At 45.0% G+C, this 20,657-nt stretch overlaps 1 long non-coding RNA gene across 1 annotated transcript in view; it reads right to left on the bottom strand.

Annotated features, from left to right (window-relative positions):
- Positions 1–20,657, bottom strand: part of LOC135915778 (uncharacterized) — a 500,939-nt gene that overhangs the window by 278,088 nt on the left and 202,194 nt on the right. The window contains exon 3 of the long non-coding RNA XR_011514131.1: positions 13,731–13,878. This is a non-coding gene — a long non-coding RNA (uncharacterized lncRNA). The remainder of the gene's footprint in view (positions 1–13,730; positions 13,879–20,657) is intronic.

The following is a 20,657-nucleotide window of genomic DNA, read 5'->3' as shown; positions in this document are numbered from 1 at the left end:
AATCTTTGAAAGTTTAAAAAAAAAATGTCAATACGAATTTCCCATTCAATTCTGGATCAGCTTACAGCTGAGGGCTCCAACCGAAAGCCCTCTCCAAATACAATTCGGCATGAAAGCGCCTTATTTACATCTGGGGCCTACTTACATAAATTCTATGCAAATGCTCCCGGTGATCTCTCTTCTAGATCAGCATCTCGGATTTCGTCTTGATTTCCTCACGCGGAAAGACGCGGTGAACGGCGAAATTCTGTACGTGCCGTTCTGATCATCGTTAACTTCACACGTGTGTTAGCACATAAAGAAACGCTAAATTATGCGTTTTGCCCTTCTCGTACACGATAAGGAGGACGACTTTCCACATAAGCTGCACTTACGTACTCAACTATTACTTCAAGATTATGTGACGCTATGAGCTTTCTGGCTTGAATTATGCATAGAATGTTATATCGAACACGTCTGAAAGCAAAGCTTTAAACTTTGAGCACGTTCGGTGCAGCAGAAAATTAGAATTTCACTCTTTTGTAACGCAGTTGAACCGTAGCCGTCTGGCAACACTCGGAGTGAAGGAATGAAGTGCTTTCTTGAATGAAGTAGCATAGTGAATGTGCGCGGCGTGGCGCGGCGGTATACGCATAGTTTCGTTGTCGCATGTGCGTCTCGGTGGTCAGGCCAAAATAGTTTCTGTAGGCATTCTCTGGTGTGTGCTGTTTTATTTTTCTTTATCGTGCAAGTGAAACAATTGGGGACACAACTAAATGGCGACGCCCTTGCTGCGTCATTCGGTGCCAAAGCAGGCACAGCAAGGAGAGCCCGGAACGGCGTGCACGTGATTTCAGAATATTTCGGAGCGGACGACACAGCGCTAGAGGTCCCCCACTTTTGCACGTCGGACAAACCGTGCAAAAATGGAGGTCGCTGTCGGTACGAGATGCTTAATGACACCCTGTGTCTTGAGTGTGTGTGCCTGTGTGTGTTGGATGGGGGGGGAGGGGGGGAGGTGAGGAGTGCGGTGGTGCGGCGTGCTTGCTTGAGTATTACCACATTGGCATCGGTACTCTAATTTACAATACATCGAGAACGACTAAACCAAAAATATATTCTTGTGTTTTACGTGACAAAACCAAAATTTAAACATGAGGCATTCCGCATACTTCCGGGTTAATTCTGACCACCCGAAGGTATTTAACGCGCACCTGAATCAAGGCACGCGAGCGTTTTGGCATTTCGTTCCCATCTGAATGTGGCCGGCGAGATGTCGGGATAAACCCCTGACCCCGAGCTCAGCAGTGTAACGCAACAGCCACTACGGTACGCCAGAGGGCCAAATTGAGAATTATCGGGCTACCATGTAATAGTCCCGGTAAGCTTTAATGCAATTCAAACGTTCTTCAAACGCAAGCTGGTGTAGTACAGCGTTGGGTATTCCAGTGCTGGGGAATGTATTTTATACGTTTTCTGAAATGCAGTGTTAAGCATTGCGCAGCGCCATTAGTTTAGTAGAATAATGATTGAGAGACGACAAGCTTCAAAGACTTGTAATTTCAAATGACGAAAGTGACTGTTTTGCAAACGTTGTTTGACAGTTCAGCATGCTTGCAGTGCACCTCAACGTATCCTTATCTTGGCTGTGCATAAAAATAAAGTAAAATCTTATGCCTGTTTTTGAAGATGTTCACAAAGAGAGCTTAAGTTTCAATGACGTTTCCGTTATTTATTCATGTTTTAATTGCCCACAAAAGCAAAAACACAGAGGAGAAAAATGTAACGCGAGCACCTATCCTGTGTATCCCCCGTGTCCTTTGTATGTTTTACGCCTATGCTGTTCCCATACCAGTTCCAACTAATACAAAATTTTACTCCCCATAGCTCGAAGTGCTTGTAAGGCTATGCTGGCCTGCAGCTAGAAACACCATTTCTCTCTCCTCCTCCTTATTTTACGTGCAATATCAAATTATAAAGGCTGCGTTTCACAAAAACGTTTTTGGCACAAGCACAAGCTTTTACAACAATATAGACGTAACTTGCTTTAGAAACGGGCGCTCAGCTATAGTTCACAAGAGAGCGTGGCTCTAAGTGAAGGCGCCTCGTTTTTCCAAAATATAAACTTTTAGTCATAGTGGGAGGGCAGACGGAAACGCTGGCACAAAGAAAGACTACGACCACGTCGCCATTAGAAGTTGAAAATTTAATTACCGAAAAGAACTATCCTGTATCCAACAACAAGACCAAAACTTTCTTGTCGTAATTTGATGGAAAGTGCATATAGCATATCAATACAATGCTCTGTGCGAATGAAAAAGATGCGGAAATAGAACCCGCACTTTTGCTACAAACAGAGCTGTTAGTTTTGTTATTCCCCATGATTTGATTTGATTTAGTTGCACTAAATTGGAAGCGCTGTCAACTGTTGTATCGCTGGCTTCTCCAGAAGCAAAATGAACTGTTCAATGATTAAAGGAAAAGGCTGCCACGCAATTCTTGTCTAACTCCAACTTTTCGTCAGTCCTCCCTCAACAGCAATTCACTTCGGTACAAGCAATCGTTTTGTTCTAAGGCTTCTTTTAATTAAGACAACAATGAAACCTTTTTTTGTCTTCCAGAAAGACGGGAAGCCATATGTCCCGTCTTTCGACCACAATGGGTAATGTAGAGTCATCGCGCCTGACCTAAAATTCTGATATTGGATTTATTGCATCATATACAAAATATAAACCGTTATCAATCAGCGTTTTCTGAAAGTAATTACGGAGTTCTTAACGTCCTTTAAGAACGACAAATTAGTATTTCGATGAATTCTTTCTCTGTTTTCTTTTCCTTACACAACACAAACTAGCTCTACAAACAAGTAGTTGTCTGTTCTTTTCTTCTTTATTATTAGCCTAAATTTAGTAAACTTCCGCCTATATACGCGACTTTAAATGACGTTAAATTAGCGGAGATTATATAGCAAAAGTGACTCTGACCGGAATCTTTCGGTCCAACGTTATCGATTTCCCTTGTACAGCCATGTCTCGGACATGACACTTCGAAAACTTATCTCAAAATACGCCATCTCGCAGGACGACGCACACTTTATATCACTAAACGCCGCAGCCAGAACGGTTGCTCGATCGAGTGCGAGTTTTAAAAAATTAAGCGGGACCGCCCTAAACTGGAACTGTCCAAGATATGCTTAGCATTATATTGCAGTCGGCGTGATGCGGAATGTGTAGGGGTTATGCTGATGTAGTTTGCGCTATTTATTTATATACGGATGAGGAGTACGTAGTACATATTTACATTGCCAAGCATACAATTTCTGAACCACGCCGACCGCCGTACAATGCTACTCATAAGTTCGCCCGTTCCCGTTCAGGGAGATGCCGCTTAATCTGTTTTATCGGGTGTTGTGGGAGAGTACTATACGTACTTAGCGTATACTGTACTTGCATTGCTTTTGCAGCATGATTTTTTTGCCTCGCTTTAATGCATGCTCTCGTTTTGGATCCCATTTAGTAGCTATCCATCCTCACTAGTCGGATGTTTGCCAGGGCGTCTCACACCGCTTGCGATCTCCCTTTTAATATAGGCTTAGGCATTTCTGGCCTAGGTTTAACGCCTCCTTCCTACGTATGGCGTATGGGGAACGGCGAAAGTGGCCAGGCTCGTAGAATGCTTTGCGCCGGTGCGCCTACTGTTATCGCGAAAAATTAATCGTTTGGCAATGTATTCAGGATCACAGTAGCAGGTGGACAAAAATACGGTAACACTCTGAATGTTTAATAGAAAGCTTTCTCTGTCTACTCCGGACGGCAGCTACAACCGCTGTCATCCGAGCTCAACACAAAGGGCTTAAACTGCGCATTCTCGCCCTGAATTGGTAAAGTGGCTTTCTGGCTTCACATTGAATTATTCTACAGACTCGATATATAATGCTACGCTATAAAACATCAAGACTCTGTGTATTTCCTGAAGCAGCCTACAAAATACAGGACCTAATGGTAAACAGACCCGCATATATCTCTCGCTTGTGTCCTTTGAAATATCGCTGCATCATTATTATTTTTTCTCCGTAAACCATTTGATTTAAGCTTTCAAAGTGATACGATAATTGTATGGGTAACTTGAGAGCGAAAGAAACAAAAGTGATAAGGGAAAGGCAAGGAGCACAACAGTGCTGACCTGTTTTCTACCCTGCGCACGTAGTTTCCCGTTATCGTCAGCCTATTTCACGTTCACTGTAGAACGAAAGCCTACTTCATGAATATTACCAATTATCACACCAAAAGCGTTTTCTCATTGTTGACTTCCACATCCACAACTCGCATTATTCGGCCTCTAACGCTCCAAAGAAAACCAGTTCGATTCGTTAGTTAAGCTGTTGACAGGGCCCACGTTGATGTTTTCCTCCAGTACACTCGTAGTCTTGATCCAGATAGGTGTTATATAGTATGCGGAACACTTCTGCAACTATGTTCTTATATATAATCGAGCCTGTCTACAAAGAGGATAAGGGCAATACAAAATAGATGAGGCAAGAATATTCACCGAAACGTATTAAGCCAATTAACGCTCAACAACATTATTCTTACAAAAGTGTGACTTAGTAAGTAGGACATTTTTAATGCGTTAGCTTTCTTCGAGCACACTTGGCGCACTTATGCGGGCTATGTATCATCTATATTTGTATTTTTGTTCGTATCTATGTTTGTATCTGGGTATGTTTGTATCTAACCATTTCCCCGCCTACCAGCTGGGTTACTGGGTACAGTTCTCGATCGAAGGGTAGTGTAACGGGCTGCTGTGCTGAGGTAACAGGGTTCGACACCTACCATCCAGAGCTCCTAATTTGGCTCCTACGATTCGAATTATCCTGTTGTGTTTCGTTCTCGCACAACAGTAGAACTATTAACAATAAATTGCGAGCTTTCTTTTTTTTTCTTATTGTTAAATACGTTAATTGCGGATTAACTATAGAATTCTAATGTTTGTTTGTTTGTTTTTTTTGCGCCGACGATTTTCTTTACTACAGTCTCATAAAAACTACAGCTTGTCAGAATATTCTTAAATCCAAGGTAAAATACTTCTCGCTAACGTAGAATGTCCGTCCCAACCGCTTAATTTTACTCTTTCGGGCATCAAAAACCATTGTGCCTATTTTTGTTTTCTTCTTATTTTTTTATTATTGTTGGGCGTCCATTATGCCAGGAACAATATATTCCCCCAAACTGTCTGATCTATTGCAGAATTAACTAAAAATAAGAAAAAAATTCCATCTCTGTTTGCTTTTTCACAAGTTTTTTTATACTACCCTTGACCTAAAACATACCAGTATTGCGAATCCGTCGAACATATAATGCCGTGTTGATCCTTCTATTGTATTTAAAATGCCATAACTGCTAGACCACCACGCGCTTTCACTCAATCGCGCCGAAGGCGTTGTCCGTATCGAATTACCACTCCTCCTCTACTACCAGCAACGCCGACCAATCGGCGTCCAAAATCAACATCCGCAACAATGTACCGCAAATGCACCACTCATCTATGTAATGCCACAATAGCATTGAGAGTATTTGGAATAAATACATAAAATTTTAAACGCTTTTGTGACGTCGAATAATGCAGAGAAGTAGCTTGCATTGCTCTGGCGATGGGGTTCACATTTACTCGTAACCACTACGCCACAGCCTCTCTGCAAAGATGATAGGAGGCGACCGCTTCTGCAGTACATGAAGGTTGTTTTGCCCTTGTTCGAGCTAAATACATCAAGAAATGGCACATATGACTTGTAAGCAGGCCTTAAACCATCAACCAATCCTGAGCTGGCCTATCCACAAAGATAGCTCATGCCTTTGAACAGGCATATCCAAAGCAGCGCCAGCTTCTCCCGTTTTCCATTATGAGTTCTGGTGAGAAACAAGCTGTTTTCGAAATGTGGGCGCTGCACCTCTCCGTGCCTTGATCGAGGCACTTCTTAGCGGTCACTCTGACAATTTCGAAATAATTGAAACACGTTTGTGCAGCACCTTTCCGAGTAACTATTACAACCTATTCGTGCCCCTTGATGCAGCGCGCCAGCTTGCACAGTTCGAAATGTAAGACGCCCTAACGCTACTACTACAACATGCAGGACAGCAGATCTTAGTGCGAGTAAGACAGTGAGGGAGAAGGCAACCTTATTTACAAACGGCTCTCTGTCCGAGGTGTCAGCGGCGGTAACACTTTCAGAGAGATGAAACTTTATTGTGTCCTTGATGGAACGTATCGAGCTACGTGCCTAATGATGAGGACAAGTATGACATGTCAATGTATTGCTAAACCATCTCCGTCGCCCGGACTATTTAATTTGAGAGAAACAGCGTCTTTGGGTTAAAGCAGACCAAAATACAACATAGAGGGCACATGACGCAGGCTTCTCTCACTTGTGTCAACCTCGAGACGCGTTCGATGCGAGAGCCAATTCTCAAACAACACGGGATGCGCGAGCGAAACTTCCTTCGAAGTCGCGGTGTTCGGCCGCCTCGTGACAAATTTCGTAAACCCAGTTGGCTGCAAAGCTTCGCGAGCACGCGCGCCGGTCACCAAGTTTGCTACAAGATATGCCCTCCAATTTATTATCCCTGCAGAGACAGCGTGTACTATGTTTGGGCACAGGACAGAGTTGCGAAGGCACAGCCCTTTCTAATCAAGCTCGATGTACGAGCACGCGGAACTCCAGAAGAATGTGAAGTGGTTGGGGCAGCTGCAGAAAAGGAAACTCTGTTAAGTGAAACACCGTCATTGCAGACCAGTTGACACACTGAATTAAGTTTCCACAAACTTGAAACTAGGAGTATCTGTACAACATCCGTCTCGAACTACGACACAGCTTGCGAATGCATTTAACAACTCAAAGTATGCTGACATTAAACGCATCCATAACACTATCAGCTGAAGAGTGCTACGTATGACTTAGAAGCAGAAAAATGTACTCCAAACTTCTGCAACTAGGATAGCGTCAGTGCACGTTAATTACATATGTGCGTGATTGTCACGACGTTAGAACCTAGAACTAAGGTCATCCTGTATTCTATGTACAGCTTTTTGTCATCTGGGCTTTTTTGGAAACCATTATGAGGCCGAAGACTCAATAGGACGCCGCTTCACCTGCGCAGACCACGAACAAGTTTTTCAAAACGCAAGATTTGTTTTCTTCTTTTTTTCGTGTTTCTTGCGCTGAAAAGCAACATCTTAACTCTTTCTGTCATGACAATAAAAAAATATACACATACGGGACAGATGCTTCACTCCTACATGACTTTGTTTCTTTGGAACAATGCGCATGCGCAGAAGCATTGTCAGCATCTCAACCGACAGTGGAAAAATCCACCGACGATTATGATGCTCCCTAATGCGAAATTTGAGCGCGGCTCCATAGGTGTTTTCATTTCGCGCTATATTGGCCGGCGCCTACAATCGGTCTCATGCGGCAAACGGCGAAGTGTGGCGCGACTGCCTTGCTAGTGTGGAGAACGCGAGTGCGAGCGCATGCGTGACGCGTGGGCGCGATTCACAGATGCCGCCGCCGCCGACAGACCCAGAGACTACGCGCGCTACTCTGGCGCCATCTCGTAGGCATCGCCACAAAGCCCCTCAGGCGCGGCACTACGCTTTTCCTTTCGCCCTTTCGTCATGCCCTCCTCTCCGTTTTTCTCCTCGTGCCTCTTCTCTCTCAATGCTTTTATTCATCCCCCGCTGCGCACCGCACTCGCTCTTATCTTTCGTTGTGCTCGTTCGCTCGGTTACGCCGGGCGCCTAAGCGCTGCGCTCTAAAATATAGGAGCGCTCAGTAAAACATTTGCTCAAATAGAAATAGTGCAAGTGAATCATTGATGCGGTATTATAATGTGGAGGCATTAAAATTACACGTGCTCCTATGTTGGACACTGGCATATCTGTAAGCGCTACTCGCGAATCACAGTGTTTAACCCCCAGTAAGGAACTATACATATAAATTTGTCTGTGTCTACATATGCTTTCTGCCCATCATTTATTTACTTTATTTGGTGAATAAAGGCTCATATCTGACGTCACGACATCAGAAGAGCAGCAGCAATAAGCTGATAGCTTTTCTGGCGTTAGTTAATCTGCGCAAAGTAAAGTGATATAAAGAGCAAAATGTTAATTTAAGCAGGTATCTGTTGAAGTAGCAGCGCTGTCCCTAGCCAAGAAATGGTGGCTAAACTCCATTGCATGAAATGTTTAATCGAACGGACAGAGTATGCGACACATTCTCCACATCTATTGACGGGATTTTAAACATATTTTGATGCTGATTAGCATTTGATGTTGTCTAGCGGCTTTCTTGCTCTCTATCTGCTATAGGAACCCTCCCTTCCTGGAACTTCATAGTTCCCACACCATCCCCTCCATTTCTTGGCTCTCAGCAGCGATAGAGCATTGATCACTGCCGCAGCTGTCCACATAAATCCACCGGGAGGATCGGCTTGAACAATGGCAAAGCCGTGGACTGGTGCGAGCTAATCAATCTCTGCCAATGGCTCAAAAGCTCTAGGGTTCGCTTGACTTGGTTATCAGCTTCTCTTTCCAATCTATCGTTCGTCTTGCTTCCTTTCTTTTCCGTTCTCTCTTCGTCGGTAGGTGCTAACCTAGCTATGCAACCCCCTCCGCCATTCACTATATCATCTTGATCAGCATGCCTGAACTTACAAACTGTCTATAATCGGCGTTGCTTTTGTCTACTAAAGCCAGCCGCAAACTGAGGCTAAGATACTCGACCGTTTGCCTCATTTCAAGCTGCGGTACTGTACTCTCTGTGGCGCCGAATAAATTGCCAGCTTTTCTGATGCCATACAACGTACTACAAGGTGTCACCTAGAGTTGCGTTTAGACTAGACAGTTTTAGTTAAGCGTTTGCAAACGAGCATAAACGCATTACGTACGTAATGAAATAGCGTCGGCCTCACTGCGCATGCTCCGAACGTTATTGGGTTTCTGTGGTTTACGTGCGCTATGATATCATACGTTACTTGGCGAGTTTCACCTTCGTAATGTTTACGGACGCAAAGAAATATCGTTGTCGAGCACCCATGGCTCCCGCTTCACCGTGAATCTTCGTGATGGCTACGCTCTCACTCTCATTCATCGCCAGTACCTATTGAAATGAGCTTTCGCTTCCTTTAAACTCACCTGAAACGCTAGTTATGAGCGCGTAGTGCGTCCAATTTTTTTTTTTTGAACGTTCGGCGATTCCAGCGTCCGTAGGCCTAAACGAGACGCGTTCGCATAGCCATAGAGTTTCTTACTGTATGAAACTCTATGCGCATAGCAACAACAGGATTCTTGCTAATGGATTCCTTTGGCTTGGACACGTTTGGCACAAGGCAGCGCCCTGTCTTCTAACGTATTCCTTGCGTTTGCGCTACCGCACGTTAAACTAAATAGTCTTTAAGGGACGCGCACCGTATAGCGCCCCGCAAAGGTCCTTGCGTTTAACGTGCATATAAGGAGACAAACGCTATTCTAAATCTATGTATTAATGCAACAGTAGCAAATATCGCATTTCTTAGCGCTTCATTGTAATACCATGCGACAGCGTTTACTTACGGTGCATCCGCCTTCGTCCAGAACAAGCCGAAACCTGTTTACGGTGGATCGAGGAGAGCGCACGCCGGCAGCCGTCTCAATTTCACTCGCTCCCTCGATTCGATAAGCCAGCGTTTACATGCACTACGCACATAAGTGGACTTACCCATTTCAATACACTTGACGCATTAGAAAAGTAAGCTGTTGGGCTAGTTGCTTTGAATAGCAGTAATGCTACTCGTCTTCCAAGCGCATTACCACCGTTTACATGCATGCGATGCGCTACAATGTCAATGCGCCACTGTCGCATTCAAGTGAACGCGGCTTATGCCAGTTAAACCAGCAGTGTCGCATTGCGAATGGTGCTATCCAATGCCATAACATTCCCGCTACCGATAACAATCGTAGGAGTAGTTCTTGTTACGCTAGTAGGTGACACATTGCTACTATACACGCAGAGGGCAAATTGCTACGTACGTAGACGGGGTTCACAGGACGAGCGCCACTACCGACTCCACAGATAACCGTGTCGGTATGCAGCATGCTTCCGTGTCGGTTCCTTGCTCACCCACTAACTCTCATTGCGTCCCATACTGAAAAGAACGCCAATAGCGAGTTCTTTCCTGGCTCCAGCGTCTGTGAGGGCCGCTAGTATGGGTTTATACATTTGATACGTGTCTAAAGACGTCGGGCCGAAAAAAGGACGGGCTTTTGAATGATTTGTGATACTCAAAGCTGATGTAGTGAACTGCATGAAGCTGTCTTTGACGTTTAATCCCTTTTCTCCTGCTAGGTCCCCACTTGAAGGAGAAATAAAATGAATAAAGAGAGTAGCGTTTAGCGATGTAGCATGGATTTACTATGCAGTGCTGAGACTTACGCAGACTTGTTGGCTGGACAGTGAACCACCATTAACATAAGCATTCGATCCATCTTCCATGTACAGAAAGTAAACCCACAGTACACAGCAGCATAAGTGGAAGCAGGTTAAGCATTTGTTAAACAGAGTATCGGCAGTGGGTTCGCCGTTCACCGCGACAAAATACTGCCAATTTTCCTGCCACTGAAGAAAGCGAAGGATAACTATGGTCTAGATGTAAAATATACTATGCAAGCTAGAAACACCATACACAAAATACTAGGCCACCGAAAAATAGTCAATCCGTATCTAACCCTACGGGCCTTTCGCTACAGTGAAACTATCAGTAAGTTTTAGCCTTTCAACTCCTCGCCTTTTGTAAACCATTCCTTAAAGAACGCCCACATTTTTCTCACGTCTTTCGGCTAAGAAAACAAAAACATTCAGTGAAAACAGCGCACCTGATTGGTATCGCGAAGCGAACGAGTAAATCCGCACACATTCTGCATTGTACCAGAATTTTGCGGGTGCGTGCACGCGCGTGTGTGTGTGTGTTTCTGTATGTGCGTGTGCGTTGCTGTGCGTTATCACTGCTTCTATAGCCCCGCTGTTCGATTACAAATATAGCTCAGAAATGACTCGCTCACAGGTTTCTCATGACATGCATGAGTTCGCAACAGGCGTAGCGTTCGACTGGTGGGTTTGTACACTGCAACCAATGAGGCGCTGTTCAATTACGCGCACGAACTCAAACACGCACGGAGAGAGACAGAGAAAAGCAAATCTCTTACATTATGCACTGCAGCTGTTACGAATACAAAAATATTCCGATTAATTTTGAAGTGCTGGCGCTTTCTTTTTCGCTCGAAGTGATGCTTGCTAACTCCATATACTCAGATACTCGTGAACATACACTATTGCTCTTGATGCCTTCCGTGTAGACGACGCGGCTCAAGTTATGCTGGCTTGGCATTTTTTCACTGACTCTAGATAAAGTAAAGAGCAAGTGCGCTTGGCAGCAGGGTGCGGTAAAATATAGAACGCAATACCACTAAGGTGGCGGTAAATATCAGTTGCAAGTTGTTTTTTTTTTCTTTTCCATACGGACACAAGAGCAGTCAAAATAGAATAACTTCAAAATAATATGCACAGCCGAGGTTCATAAAAACGTCACCACAATTCTTTTTTTTCATGGCGCACTTTGAACTTGATTTGCGACAGTCAAGGCCACGAGGCAGTACGTGCATCGCGGCGAGAGAAACAAAAGGACAGACACATGCTTGCGACTATCAGGCCTTCGGTGGGATATTACACCCAGAAATGGTGCGTATCTTGAACTTTCGTGCTCGCAAATAAGAAAAAAAGAAAGCTTATGGTTGAAGGTCACATTAAAAAAGAAGCACGACACAAAGGACACCGGGGCTGGGTTAAATTTAATTCTGGGGTTTTGCGCGGCATAAACCACGATCTGATTATGATCCACGCCGAAGCGGCGGATTCCCGAATGATTTTGACCACCTGGCGATCTTTAACGTGCAGCCTAACCTAAGTACACGAGCGTTCTTGGATTGCGCCCCCATGCGCCGGAATGCGGCCGCCGCGGCAGGGATTCAACACGCAGCCTCCTGCTCAGTAGCGCAACACCATAGCCGCTTAGCTACAGCGCGGGGTAGTTGGGCATGGTTCCCAGTTAACGTTAGCCAAGTTGTTCAACGAAAAAAAGAAAGATTTCGGAGACACTGTGCTAGATAAGATTTTAAGACCTACAGTGTTTGGTCGTAAGGCCTGCAACGTCTGACCATTGTGGGGTTTTATAATTGTAGCTTGCATAGCATCTTCTTTAATCTTTTCTTCCTATGGCAACAGCTTGGCTAACGTTAGCTGCGATACACGGTATACCGCAGCCTGTGGTGTGCAAAAGCCTACGTGAACGCACGCTTCGAGTAGGATGTGATTTTCCGCTGTTCGGCATCACATCGCGAATTGACTCCAGCAGCAGCGCACGCGTACCAAAATGGGTCTGTGGAAAAGCCTAAATATACAGTTCAGAATACTCAGAAACTCAATATAGAATTCCGAATGATCAGTTGTTGTATATTCCTACAATATGGTGCACCTGATAGCTAAAATTTTTCTCGAGGCCATAAAACCTAACGAACCGATGGCAAGTTTATAACGAAGAGCTGGATGCGAAAATCAAATTAGTGAGAAAATCAAGTCAATACTCGTCTTCTTTTAGGCTTCTGAAAGTAGACTATGTTAAAATACCCATACAACGATGCGCATACAGAAGAAGTTAACAGTCTCGCCTGAAGGGCGAAGCAGTGACAGCGATAGCGAGATTCAACGTTGCGCTTGAACTCCTCTGATGGTGTTCGGGTGTAATATGTTGGCGAGACGCAGCACGTGAGGCAACTACTGTTGTGTAGAAGCATGGTAAAAAGAACAGTGCACTAGCAGCTGCCAGGCGTCTCAAAACACTATCGTGATGAGAAAGGCCGCCACTGGCGTTGCAGGAATTGCATCCCGATGTTGCACGATAGAAGGGGGAAGGAAAGAAAACTCAGTGCGCTTCCACTCTGTGAAGAAGGATGACCAGAGAAGATCTGTATGTGGGGCCCTTAATGGCGAACTGCACCTCTACCGCGGGTCGGCCCGGCATTGCACTACCTTCGGCATCGGCCCACGTATGGGGAGTGGGCCGATGCCGAAGGTAGTGGATATATATATATATATATATATATATATATATATATATATATATATCAGAAGAAACCGACAAACACTGACACCAAGGACAACATAGGGGAAATTACTTGTGCTTAATAAATGAAATAAAGAAACGTTAATTAATGGAAATTAAAGTGGATGGAAAAACAACCTGCCGCAGGTGGGAACCGAACCCACAACCTTCGGTTCCCACCTTCGGTATATGAATATTCTTCTGAATATGAATATATGAATATGAATTATGAATATATTCGGTATTCTTCGGATATGAATAATAAAAATCGGGCCCCTCGGTTAACCCTCTTTATATATATATATTCGAAAAGAACAAGCAAATGCCTTCCTGTTCGTGCGGGCAGAGCCCTCAGCGCACGCAACGCCTCCTAGATAGCGCATGGCGGGTGCACTTCAATCCGTGACGTCATGCTACCGTGCCCGACTACCACGGAGGGAATCTAACGTGGATGCTCTCCGAGAAAGCCGCGCTGATTTCGACATCACCACTCTCGTGACACCGGGCTTGGCTATGGAAATTTTGGATCATGCAGCATGACGTCATAAAGCATAGTGCACTGACCTGCTCTCTATAGGAGGCATCGGTCCGGCTCCTGCGGCGCTTGCTGTCCCTGGAATCGCCGCACCAGCTCTTGCTGGTCACGAGGGTCCAAGCTTATCAGCGCGGCCTCCCTCTGCTCGGGTGCGGGTTTGCCTATTTCCGGGGCTGCCTGTACGTTGGGGCACGCCAATAAGGTGTTACAGAGGGAGGCGTAGTCATTACAAATGGGGAATTTGCATGAATACAGGGTGGAGTGTATTGCGTGTAGTATGCTTATGTTGGTATGTGTTGGTTTGTAATTTCCGCCATGCTACTGCGTCTTCGGGTGATAGCGTATTGTGTAGAGGTGCGAGTTATCTGTTCAATCTGTGGTGTTGTAGTATCAAATTTATTGGCATTTGTTTAGTGTGACGTTGTATTGTAAAGGTGCGGGCTTCATAGAGTCAGCTTTGTTCTCTTGTGGCGCTCGGGTGGCATGAGCTCAGTCTACAGAGTGCGTACGCTGATATCCGCGGGGGCACTCATGTCTTGTAGTCCATACTATTTCAACGTCCGGGAGTTGGGACATATGTTTGAGGAATCGGTGAGTGATGGAAGATATTCTGCCTATGGCGTAACTACGGCAGGCTGCTTGAGAGTCAGTAAGAATTGTAACGTGCACGTAAGTTTGACTGGAGAAGACCGACGGTAAACCACCGGCCATAGTAGCGCCCAGCGAAGTATTAGGTAACGTTAGCTTCATTTTTACTTCCAGTTGTACTCAAACCATTGCAGCAGTAGGTCAGCAGAGAGAGAGAAAAAGGTTGTATAGAAAGGCGCGCAGGTTAACCAGAGGTAGTTCCGGTTGGCTATCCTGCACAGGCGGAAGGAGTGGAGATATAAAAAGAGAGAGAGAGAGAAAGCAGGTCAGCAGGAGCACTAGTGTGCTTATACAGTGCGTGCACACAACGCTCATGCCAACACCGGAACGCAGAACGTTGTCCTGGCTCTGCGAACGAGGCGATTGAGCCTAGACGGTGCATTTCCTCTATTTCAACGTTTTTGCAGCTACATGCGCCGTCGAGCGAGAACGCACAACAATGGCGGCGCCAGCAGCGCGGAATGCGCTAATGCACCCTGGAATCGAATAATTGCCTATGATATCGCAATAAAAAGATCACTTGAATTTCACTTACATAGCGCAAGCAAAGATATGTGTGTTAACAAACGACACGCTGGTTAGCCCAACGTGTGTAGCTTTTTTGCATTATAGATTAAGAAGCTTCTTTCGCACTGCTGAGTTTACGTATAAAGGACGGCACGAATAAGCGGAAACTAAGTGAGTTAATCTATGGTATGGTGGTCGCATGACGGCAAAGGAAAATAAAAAAAAATATGCATACTCATGCATCCCTTTGATCAAATTACGTTCGTACACCACTGAAGATAATGCACCCGCATTTAGGTATTCAGTTGAGGAGAAAACCTACTACATGTTTGATGTATGTATGAAAACCTGCAGCCTTTTTACGTATGTATTACTACCCTGCGTTCCATAACACCAACTTTATTTTTCGAGGTTGTCATGAATATTCAAATTTTTCTTCAAATGTCGATGCACTAGCTGCCATCTATATAATGATTAACAGTTTCTCCCCGTAAACTTAAACAGGCAAGAAGGCTGGGAAGAAGCCGTCAAGAGCGACGACCTTCAAGTCCAGCTTCAGGCTGTGAAAAGGGCCTACAGCAGGGCTGAAGATCACGGTCTTCCGCCCCCGGCGCGGCCCGCGACTACGACAACGTAGTCTCTTACGGCTAAATAAAGTCTCTCTCTCTCTCTCTCTCTCTGTCCGTCTGTCCGTTTGTCCGTCTGAGTTTCTGTCCGTCTGTCTGTCCCGATCCTTTTCAGGGCTTCTGGGGTGTCAATTGCATTATCCCACGAGGTAATTAGGCAGTAATGGTCAAGTAAGGCTTGCATTTGGTACATCTGTTCCTTGTGCCTTCATGTAGGTTACCTGCGTAGGTGACTCTCACCGACACCCATTAGTTGTCTCGCATTCACGTTGAGATCCATCTCGACACGGCAAATAGGAAATCAACAGAAGAAAATTTGCTTTGCCTGCCATGAATGGGACGACCACTCGGTTTGCCTTTAATGTGACCTTCGTTACCATGGAGACGTCCAAGAACGCTAGTCTTTGCGGTGGGCAGCAAATAAGGGACATGGTAATTGGCTCTCACGCACTGCCCTCTACTCATCACGTAATTCAATCTCGGGAGTCATCATTGTTCTCAGAATTTCGTTCTTTGGCCCCGCTAGCTGTCACTCGGCATAGGCGTCTCATTTACTCTAGCACTTGGGAGGCCAGAAGCTCCTCACGTGGCTTCCATTCGTGCACCTACATGTGCGTTGCCCCGCCCTTTTACTTTCGTAACTGGACATATATTATTCGAATGGCGTTGCAATTGCGTAAGCGCACATAAGGCGAAGTAATAAAACAACAGCGGCATGTGAAAGGAACATGGAGCCATTTCAAGTCTATAAGCCCTCGGAACCACCGACAGCACATAAGTACAGTGTCATGACAGATGTGAAATTCAGCAATATACAGTCGTACTTCAATAGAACAAGTATGGATATAGCGCATTATCAGATACAATGAAGTAAATAAAAAAATCAGTGACGACATTGCGGTCAATGCTAGAGGAATGCGTGAGCATTACTTCGCACCTCTTTGATATCCCGGATCCCTGATTTAAAACGCGTTCACCACATTGCAAACATTGCAAAGTGTTGTTGTGAAGTTCACTCTACACACGTCCTACCTCATCGAGGAGCGAAAGTGCAACTGACGGTGGTCTGCACCGGACCACCATCAGTTACATATCGCTCCTCCATTATATATATATATATATATATATATATATATATATATATATATATATATATATATATATATATATATATATATATATATATATATATATATATATATATATATACGTATGCGATTCTCTTACCATTCGATCTATCGTGGCGCCGTTCCCCCATCCATTTTCTGGGGTATTTATGTGCTATTACTAGAACTAACCCTGGGACTGTTAGCCAGCGCCACCACTCACAAACTTTGGCGTCGGATGCGGAACATCCTTTCTACCGCAGGTGTCACGAGTACGTGGTCATTTTGGGCGAAGAAAACTGGTCAATATATCGCCACATGTTACCTGAAGGCATCAATGCTGCCGGATCGGAGACCCTCGTTATGTGATGAACGAGAAGAAAGAGAACCGAGGAGCCCTATTTTTATTAATCATACTATAAGAAGCCAACAAACAAAGACACCAAGGACGACATAGGGGAAATAGGTTGTGCTTACTAATTTGAATTAAGGAAATTATAAATTAACTAAAATGAAAATGAATGAGATAACAACTGGCCGCAGGTGGGGAACTATTTCACTTCTTCGCATTACGCGTGCGATGCTCTTCCCAAATGAGATACCACGGCGCCGTTTCGCTATGCCCTTTCTGCTGGGATATTCCTGTTTTACTACTAGAACTAACGCTGGGAGTGTTAGCCTGCGCCACCACTCACAAACCTTGGCGGCAGCTGCGGACCAGCCGTCAAGAGTACGTGATCTTTTTAGATGAAGGTAACTGGTCAATAAACGCACACATGCCACCTGAAGGCATGAATGTCGCCTGATTTGAGACCCTCGTTTTACCTCTACAACTTTCTACTTCTACCACATGACCGTTATCCCACATTTTAGGCACATACACTTTTTCCACTTTAAAACTCCTAACTGTAACGCATTAAAATTTGGTTGACCACGCTTTATTTCAATGAGATAACCTACGGCTAAAACGAAACCTGAGCTACAAGATTCAACGCTCTATAGGATATAACGAAGAGAATATTTGCTCACTCACTCATAGTGCAAAACGTGTTTCTCGGGAGGCACGCATTCCGGAGCGGTGTTCTCGGTTGATCATTTCGGAGGATAGACATGCTTTCGCCCGACTTGGCACCAAACACGTTGGCGTCTACGAGCCTAACACAGTGAGGCTTCCTCACACAGTGCCAAAATAACATGATTCGCACTGTGCAAGAAGTGCTATCGCCTGACGCCGACGCTTCCGGTGCCGAGTCAGCAAAATCTCGCCAAAGTGATCGCATTGCCGACAGGAATTCACCGAGAATGTAGCCTCTTGGCTCAGTTAACTAGGGTATATGGGCAGTTTGCCGACCCACAGCGCATCTCATCGGACGTGTCGCACGAAGTGGTGGTCGTAGAGATGGCGTTCCGTCTCGTGGCGGTCTCGTACGGCGTGCTCGTAATGGTCTGGAGCGATTGTCCGGCTTCTGAGCGGACCCATTTAATTGGCACAAGAGCAGCTTCCGGGACCTTCACGGATTAAAATGCGCGGTTATGCACCTAATATAACGAAGGAACTGCTACGATCGTTCTACTCCGCCCTCCGCACTATGCAAGCCTGAATTCAAATGTGTCTTTTATCGTTTTGCCGTTTCCTCTTTTTCGATATCTTATGCTCTGCTAGCTCGCTTTATTACGAAGGACTGCGCAATTCTTCGACTAAAATTAGGTACTTAATCCTAACGGCTCCCATAAACGCGGACTTCACGGTAAATATACGGTGATGGTCCGATCAGCTACAGTACAGCTAACATTCCTTCTAGAATACTTTATCCTATAGAATCGCTCATCGCCTTACAAAACCTGGACTTTTCAACTATTTATTTATTTTCTTGACCTTCTACTGTAAGCTTAATTAAGGTTCTCGTAGCGACTGTCTTCTTCTTCAATGAGCCTGCCTTTCAAGCCAATAGCCAATTGTGCGATTCGCACGGCTTTCGCACTTCTATTAATCCTCGACCCCCATCTGCGAGCCGGTCACCCGCGGTGCTGCCTAAAACATTTCTTGAAGCCTCTTGCAATTATAAGCAATCGAACTTCCAATTCCGTGAACTTAAGTACCTAGTAAAAACTACTAATAAGCACTCTATTGAAGAGCCTTACACAGAAGGAGTAATTCACGGTTTAGAATATTAAGCAGAGCCTGCCTGAGGCTGCTATGGTCACCGTCCTAGCGAGAGACAAGTCTTACGAGTTGTAAAGAACTAGGTGTTAGCTCCACCGATTACTAGAAGCTGTCGACATTACTCACATAAGAAATCGAAATGTATAATCGACCAATTGACGAAAAATCAATGTACCTGTTCAATTGTTTGTTTTACGGCACGCATTTCAATTAACGAATTGTACCAGGTGAGTTTCCAAGGCATAGCCAACTCGAAACTAATTCCAAGAATCACACGGGTTTCGAGGTATTCCCCGCGAAACTTGCAAGTAAAAATTGCCTATTTTACCATTTACATCTTTTTTTCGAACCGCCGCTTGCTGCATTGAAGCACAAAAAGTCGCAGTTTCACCCGAAAGGCGAAGCATCGATTGCGATAGCAAATTAGTGGACAGCTGTACGAAGTGACGATAGTAGTTTTATCGGCCGTATAAACTTGTAAACATGGGCACACTAAATAAATTAACAAGCATGCTCTCAGTCGCGCACAAGCCAACATGAATATATCTCACTTGATGACCGCGGAAACTCGCAGTCAAAACGCTGCGCTGAGGAAAAGCGGCAGCGGCAGCGAGCGAATTGACCTGCGTGCAGCCGCTTGCATCAACGCGAACAAAATCGCGAAAGGACAGCGCAGCGCGTACTCTGTACCCGTCGCAGATGGCTTTCAAGATGCAGCGGCTTGGCCGGGCGCGCGTGGCCGACCGGTACGCCAAAAGTAGAATGCCTCTCCCCCCCTACTTTACCTCCGACGCCTTGCGCGCGACAGAAGGCAGCGCGCTTCCTAACCACTTTCCGCCGTTGCGTGCGCGAGATTGGGTCGCGATCGACGGCTCACCTTCACACGCTTTCACTCGAACATCATACTACACGGCGCGCGACGACCATGTTATCGCCACTGAAATTTATACGGAGCTCACGGCGACGCCGACGTCCACACCGACAGCAGAAATGCGTCTGCAGCGTCCATATAATTGCCATCGCAATAAAAATAGGTGGTACGCCCATGTATTTCGTTGCGCACTTTGGGATTGATCATCTCGAAACTGCTGGCATTCTAAAAATTTTTCCCACGTGAATAAGTCCCTCCATCTCACCGGCTGCAATTCACATATTGCAATGTGCTACAATACGATTAGCAAAACGAAAACAAGGTAAAAGCGAGAGCCAACGACAAGTGGATAAGTCCACTTGTCCGAACGTTGGCTTTCGCTTTCGCCTTGTTCTCGTTTTGCTCATCGTCTTGCATTTCCATCTCCCGTCTTTCCAGTGTGCCACAATGTAACTAAATAAATAGTAAAGAGCAATTTTTCGTCGATTACGCATTTCTATTTCTCGTGTAATCTTGAGTAATCCAGTTCAATGACTAGAATTCACAGGCAGTTTTTAAAGATCTTGTGTGGTCTAAAAAGTCACCTGAGTATCGTGTTCATGTGAGCTTGCTTATAAGTTCTTCCACGAGATGCCTTCACGTCTTCAGATACAATGGAACTTTCCTTTATTATAGCCGTGTTATTCAGCCTGATTTATTTCCTCGTATTCGAATGCAACGACTACCACAAGCCTGTCCCAAGTGCGACTTTGTCGCATTTTGTTGTATTCTGCCATGCTTGATATCCCTATATTTCGTCGCAGCAATACTCTTATTTTGTCGTAGTCTGTTTCTCTCTTCCTCATAATTTTTTCATAAGGACTGTATAGACGTTAAAGAAAAAAACAGAGCCTTTCTGCATACAGACCTTTCATATTCTCCAACCATAGCTTTGTCGCAACGGCAGTAACTTCAACAAAAAGTCTGCACGAGAGAGGCGCTAGTCTGCCCATCACCCTTACACTGCGGATACAATTTCTGAAATTGACTGGAGT

Source organism: Dermacentor albipictus, chromosome 4 (genome assembly GCF_038994185.2).
Source record: "Dermacentor albipictus isolate Rhodes 1998 colony chromosome 4, USDA_Dalb.pri_finalv2, whole genome shotgun sequence".
NCBI classification, from domain to species: domain Eukaryota; kingdom Metazoa; phylum Arthropoda; class Arachnida; order Ixodida; family Ixodidae; genus Dermacentor; species Dermacentor albipictus.
Note: the sequence above shows the minus strand (reverse complement) of the source record. Positions and strands in the feature narration are given on the sequence as shown.